This window comes from Nicotiana tabacum, chromosome 11, assembly GCF_000715075.1.
Source record: "Nicotiana tabacum cultivar K326 chromosome 11, ASM71507v2, whole genome shotgun sequence".
Classification (NCBI taxonomy): Eukaryota; Viridiplantae; Streptophyta; class Magnoliopsida; order Solanales; family Solanaceae; genus Nicotiana; species Nicotiana tabacum.
The window spans coordinates 12,347,679-12,355,535 of NC_134090.1; positions in this window are offsets into that span (position 1 = coordinate 12,347,679).

Below are 7,857 nucleotides of genomic sequence, written 5' to 3' on the forward strand. Positions count from 1 at the left end.
CTTGTAAGAGTGATTCCGAGCTATATAGATATTATGGAATGAATTCAAGTGATTTGGATATTTGAAATCTGAGTAAAATCCCAATGAATTAAGTCGGGATCGTATTCGAGGATCAACGGATGATAGAGTAACAAAACGAAGAATCGAGTAGGCATATTGCGCACTGTCTAGTAAAATACACATAACATTTTGCTCAGAATTCCATTTGGGTCCACAATATATTGTTTGAAAGCTAACTCAAAGGGCTACAACTTTCATGTTTTAAGTTTTTTCAAATTCCAAACGGAACAGGGTGAACAACGCGGTTGACACCACGACTGCGGACCTGAGGCGGGCTGAGGCAATATACCTGCCATATACCGCGTTTGTACCGCGACTGCGGCAGTCCAGGCGTGAAATATTGTCCTTTTTCGTGTAGGAGAAAGTATAATTGTTTGGGCCCAACCCTACTTGGTATATATACATGAAAAAAATGATATTTTTGAGGGGTTGGACAGATTTTTGACACAGATTTGACCTAATTAAGGAGGCAGAGATACAATAGGATCAAGACGGGGAATTCTTCTACGAGTTTTTCCTTCTTCTTCCTATTTTTTATTGTTGGTTATGACTTTTCGTATTGTAGTTTTACATACTATTATGAATAACTAATTTGTTATCTAGGGTTTTGATGGAACCTTTTGTAGAATAAATTCTTGTTATGTTTTTATATAATTGAGCCGTAGTATTTTCTCTATTTGTTCAACTATATTATTCTTGTGGTTGATTGAAGGGCCCTCAATTATCTGTGCTTATATAGTATGTATTACTCGGGAGAGAGTGCATATTTAGGTAGTTGTTGAACAACATCACTCCCGACGTATGTGAGGAATCAATAACCAAGGGTTTAAAGGTGGGATTGGGGATAACGAAACCTTGGGTGCGATCTAAGTGAGTTGTAATTTAAGCCAGCTAGCGTAACTCGGGAGAGTATGTCTAGTAAATTGTCGTAATTACTCGGGAGAGAATTATAACACGCAGAGCGCTCATGATCGATAGAGAATACTTAGGCAAAATTATAGAAGATATAGCGGGAAGGATTCCGACAAGTGGGGAAATCATAACTCTAGACCTCCTTAATCTTTTCTCAAATACTTAGTATTTTTAGTTGTTAATTTACTATTTTAATTTGTTAGTTAATTAGTTAAACACAAAAATCTAAATATCTATAAGTTAGAAATTGTTCAAGCTTGTCTTCTTGGTGATAGTGAACAGCTATAGCTAAATCTTAGTTTTTGTGGGATTCGACTCCGAATTTGTAAGCCGGATTATATTGGCAACGACCGCATTGTCCTTTTTATAAGGCATAGTTGGGCGTGATAGCAAATGCAATCACGCAAAACTTTAGCATTCTAGTAGACAGGCCTGAAGTAGCAAAAATTGCTGAACCAAGTGTGCTGAAGTTTTTGTTTGTAATTGCTGAACTTAAGCATTCTAGTAACTGAAGTTTTGTTCTCTATTTGCTGAAGTTTTTGTTTGTAATTGTTGAACTTAAGCATTATAGTAACTGAAGTTTTGTTCTCTATTTGCTGAAGTTTTTTTTGTAATTGCTGAACTTAAACATTCTAGTAGCTGAAGTTTTGTTCTTTATTTGCTGAACTTCAGCATGTTCCAGCTGAAGTTTTGTTCTATATTTGCTGAATTTCAACATGTTTTATGCTATCATTTAATGTATTTTTTGTACAGATAATAAGTTTATCATAAGTAGAATTAGTAACTTAAAAAACTAGATAAATGATTTAGCACAACAAGTTAAAAATTGATAATGTACAAAGATAAATCCAAAAAAAATAATAGAATGTGAATTAAAGGAAATGTACTTACATTTACATGTATGTACGTATTGATTATTTAAGTTCTTACAGAGTCACTATACTTTATTAATCGTAAGTCACAACAAGTTACTATCATCTTCTTCAAAACTTATGGCAATCATCCCCATGAACTGAAGTTTCATAGCAGTACCAACAACGGCAGAAGAAAGAAGAAGAAGAAAACGAAGGAGGAGAAGAAGGAGGAGAAAGGGGATGCAGTTGTTTAAAAACTGGGTACAAGTTAAAACTTTTAAAAAAATGGGTATAGGTTAAATGGAGGCGACCAAATAGGGCGCCCCGTGCAATTTTTACAAAAATCAGTGGCGGCTCAACAGGGAGGCCCAAAGTTGAAGCCCCCAAAATTATTTATATATTATTTATATAATATAAATTTATTAATAAAAGTGATTAGAGTTTATAATTTATATTTTGAATGATGTGATAGATGTTATTGAGTTATTTAGATGAATGACTGAATTTTATAATTAATATGAAATACATGAAAATGAATAACTTAATGACGACTTCGATAATTAAAAATATAAAGTCTGGAGTTAGATTATTTCTTACAAAGAGTGGATGAAGCTCTTTATTCAATCAAAATATACTTGAATTTGTCTAATGTATGAAAATATTTTGACATCTACTTAGTGGTACAAATTGAGATTATTAGATTATGAGAATTTATAAAAATATTATTTTAACTGTCAATATATATTTCTTATAAAATATTATATAAGGCTTTGTGAGTTGAGTTACCAAGTATCTTTATTGGTGGAGCTAACAGGCAACTAAGTAAATGATCAAGATACATACAAAAGGATTCGTACATAATTGTCACCAAAAGGCAAAAAAAAATATTAAATAAATTTAAGGTCTTTTATTAAGATTTGACATTAGACCAAAAATTATTTTTAACTATTTTTTTTTAGATGAACCAATAGTGAAAAAATGAGCACTCTTCGACATGTAAAGAGATAGGAGTAGAAAAAGATATGACTTTGAAAGGAGAAAGAGAGAGCGTTGACATGTCACCTCCTGAAGAAATGGGGCCAGAGTTTCTCCTATATAAATTATCGTGTTCGAATTATTGATCCAATCTTTATTTCATGGCCAATTTTAATTCATGGCCTATCTTTAATTTATGGCCACGAGAAACTCCATCCCCAGCATCTTGCAAATTCGCAATTCTTGGCTCTCAATAACTTTGAGAAATAGAAAAAAGAGGAAAACTTACAGGTCAAACAAAGGCGAGTATATATTCTCCCGTATGTCGTCGTCTCGCATCCAAGAATATGCTGGAATGAGATTCGTTCATCATTAATCAGGAATGTTCTCGAATTTTAATCTTGACGATTGAAATTCTTAGTGGGAAGCGTTTCTCTTAGATGGATCCTATGTACAGGAGCGGATCAGATGTAGTGTTTGAGTGCCCGGTTCATCTGAACCCAGAATTTTAAATATGGAGTATAAATTTATATATTAAAACAATTCATTAAAAAAAAATTAAAAAAGTAGTAGATATAAACCCATAACTTCTGCCTATGTACGATGGATTAGTCGAACCATTGTATACTAGATGACATGCTCTTATAATCATAATAATATCACGAATGTACACGGTATTTTTATATGTGCTTTATTTCTTTTTAAGCGTAATAATCAGTAAGTCATAAAAGCATATTTAAAAGCATAAATTCTAAAGGTAGTTTAATTTTTTTATCCAATAAAACACTAACATACAAACTAATTGAAGGAAATATTAAGTTAAGCAAGCAAAAAAGTTATTTGTTTCTTTCCAATTGTAGCCTCCCTTTCCTTATGCATCGGAAAGTCAATTCTCTGCTGAAAATTTACGTGAGTGAATTGGTCAAGCGTGCGTTCCTACTTATTAGAGATAAACTAGTATTAGTACATGCGCGATGCGCGGATAATTAAAAAGAACGATGTACACCATAAAGTTTAATATGTTAGTGTTAATACTATCTTTACAATCAAACATTAAAAATATATTAAGACTCTGGTAAAACTTTCATTCTATCTCCTAATAAATGTTCCATAAGAAATAACGATACTAAAACAATTTGCTTGATATAAATGTTCTACGAAAAATAATAATGCTATACAATTTGCTTGATATGAAGCATGTGCCTAAGGGAACATTATTGTAGCAAATGCTCGTGGACATAATTTTCCAGAAGTTGTCCTCTGTATTGAGGTTTATCACTACAAAAAGGCATGGGTAAAAATTCAATAGTTTTTGGTCCTTGGGCGACAATTTTTGACGGAAATGAGAAACCACATATATTGTATTATTGATGAGATAATGAAGAAGACATGCCAGAATGATCTTTAGAAGGAAACTTAGTTGTCATCTAAAATTAATGCACACTTTCAGATATTTTGATTAAGTGTAGAATAAAATATATTCAAATACATCAATAGCTTGGATTCTAGGAAGCCAATAGATCTCATCACGTCAACATCAGAATCTAGATGAGCTTCATACACTTGGACTGCAGATAACATAGTCACAGGCCACTGTTCTATGTCACTACAGGTGACATCTTTTTAGACTTTCTCAATTCATCTAGCTTATATTATGCTCTCTCCAATAAATTATCCAACTTTACATTAAAGTAAAAAGTTGCATACTACCACAATATAGAATTTCCCAGTTTCTGGTTCTTTGGTCATTGTTGTTGTCCACCCAGCAACAGATGAGGTTTGCTAGTATAATCCATTAATATTCTTCATTCACACTAATCTGCAAGCTCTAACACGACAGTATCTCTCAAATATGATAAAAATTTGTGGCAGATTAATCACAACAACATGACAATAAAATACACAAACAGTAACCAATAATGACAGAGAGTAAATCATATATAAAGAAAACAGAGAAATACTTAGTTGGCTTCAAGATTCTAGGAGTGAGGCGCTAGAAAAAAAAATGTCATCTCTGATGAACTGCCACATAACATAGTTATACCAAATTAAAAATATTAACTAAAGAAAATGATACATAAGACCAAAGGATCATAAGACAATAACAATACTCAATAATTAAATGATAAATCATTTAATAATAGCTCTTCCAATAGTTGCATGAATTCGATCTCCCTAAAAAAAATTGAAAAGAAAGTTAAGTTAGTAAAGGCGCATAACTTGAAGAAAATACATCACAACTCGAAAAATAACAACAGCTAAAAAAGTATGCACCTTTCATCTTGAATAATTAATTCAATTGAATTAGGATTTTCTGGTTTCTCGCGGTCTGGAACGTGCCATAATCTAACAACACGAACCTTCAAATTCCAACTCATTTTGAACATTGATATTTCACTGATATAGTTATAGTTTGGAGCTATACTTTGCAGTAGTTTGTGCGTAAGCTAAACCCTAAGCAATGTAGAGAAGTCAAACCTAAATAAAAGTTGCTTAAATAAAGATTTATGAGGAAAGACTATCGAAGTAAATCAATTTTTAAGGCATCTAAAATCCTAATTTTTTAAAAAAAAAGTATGTGTCAATCAATGTGTAAGAGTGAATGTGCTCAAGAAATGATACAGATCTTCATTTTTTAGCTTTGGGTTTTTTGAATTTTCAACCTTCGTTTATTTTTTTTTGTTAACCACCAAATTTTAATTTTTCTTGTCTTTTTCCTTTGTCCTCTTGTTAATAATATCATTTCCTTTAATATAATATAGATGTAAGATACAAAATATTTATTTAATTAATTCTTTCTTAAAAAAGAATACCTACCATAACTGAATTATACACAAAATTTAATTAAAGATACCTATAATAATGTATATTGTTCACAAATAAGGTCAAATACAAAGTTTGTACTAAATAAAAATTATTATTTCAACTTAAAATTAATGTCTAAGATACAAAACAAAATTAACAAAATTTTAATTAATTCTTTCTTAAAAAAGGATATTTACCGAATTATACACAAAATTTAATTAAAGATACATATAGTAATGTATGTGATACCTATATTAATGTATATTGTTCAAAAATAGGGTCAGATACAAAGCTTGTACTAAATAAAGAATTATTATTTCAACTTAAAATAAATGTGTAAGATACAAAACGAAATTAACGAAGTTTTAATTAATTCTTTCTCAAAAAAAGATACTTACCATAACTGAATTATACACAAAATTTAATTAAAGATACCTATAGTAATGTATATTGTTCACAAATAAGGTCAAATACAAAGCTTGTACTAAATAAAAAATTATTTTTTTAACTTAAAATTAATGTATAATATATAATGATTCTTTCTCAAAAAGGATACATACCATAATTGAATTATACACAAATTTAATTAAAAGTTATATATAGTTATAGTATATTGGTTTGCTTAATGAAAATTGCATCCTTTTTTTTGTGTGTACGTCTTTGGTCATTAAAAAGAGAATATTTTTATTTTTAGTTTAAATCTTAAAATAATTGGTTTTGATTAATTAAAGAATGAAATTCAACTTACAGAAAATCTTGGACTTCCATTAAATATGTTTCTATTTATAATTCAAATTTTTTATGTTGTCTTAAAATTGCCAAGTGGCTTCATTTTAGCTTGCCACTTGGCTTAACCACATGCTTTACTACTCTCCTTTTAATATAACTAGTATTAGGACCCGCGCGATGCGCGGATAAATTATTTCAAATTACAATGTAGGTTGTTTGAATCATGTGCAAATAATCTTAAAATATAAATCACTCAGATAAAAATTATATAACATGAGAATTTAATTATGAAGCAGGATATGAAATTATTGTTCAAATCTCGTAGTAGACAACCAATCTTTTTAATATATATTTGTAGCAACCTAACCCCTTGATTTTAGTACTTGCATTTTGTTCCGCTATCAATATTAAAGAATACTAAACATGTCATATTGTGATCTGTCTTGTTCGAGCACATTGAATAATATTATTTTAACAAAATTTTTACTATCACTTTAGTTTTATCTAGAAGTCAAATATGTCTTATTCATCACATCTTTTTTATGTAAATTCTTTTTTTTTTGTTCTTTCTTATAGTTATTGTATTTTATTAGCTTATAATTAAATTAATGTCTTGCTTATTATTCTTTTAATAGTATTTAATAAAAATAAATGTTTATTCTTGAAATTTGGTGTACCTTTATGCTTTTATCCTCTTATTCATAATATTTTAAAAAATTTAAATTTCTCAGTAATATTTTTAATATTATTTTAGTATTTTATTTTATCTATTCTTAAATTAATTTAAAGTATAAGTATCCTCACACTACCTCTATTTTATTTTATACATTCTCTTCCGTAATATAAATTTTAATTATTTTTTATATTAATGTTTTACCTATAACCAAAATAATATCATATTACGTTTTAAATTGTAACTTTTAATTAGTCTAAAATATTAATACATAAGTTATTTGATTATCATATTCCAAATATATTGAGTTCTCTTATAATTAACTTTGTATTAGATGCAGTTAAATTTTCTTTTTTTAGCTATAAGATACAATTTAATTTTTAATTTTCATTAGTAAATTTCATTTAATCATAGAATTTTTTTTAATTGTTTGAACACATTATTTCTAAATATTGTAGTAATATTTTTACTGTCATTTTAGTTCTTTACTTAATATTTTCAAAAACAACAAAAATCTCATCTCAAATTCAAATAATTCTTATCATTCTATTTTCTAAATTGGACAACATTTTCCAAAAATTATGCAATGCATTCAAACTCAAACTAACTACACTCGATTAAGATATTAATCATAAAAAAATATTTTCTTAATTTTTTGAACATATTATATCTAAATATTGTAGTAATATTTTCACTGTCATTTTATTTCTTTACGTAAATTTTCTTTCATTTTTAGTTTTAAGATACAAATTTATTTTTTGTAAAATTACCTATATTAGAAATTTATTTTGAATATTTAAAATTTTTATTTTTATTTTTATTTTTTCATAAATAAGACTTCAATTTCTG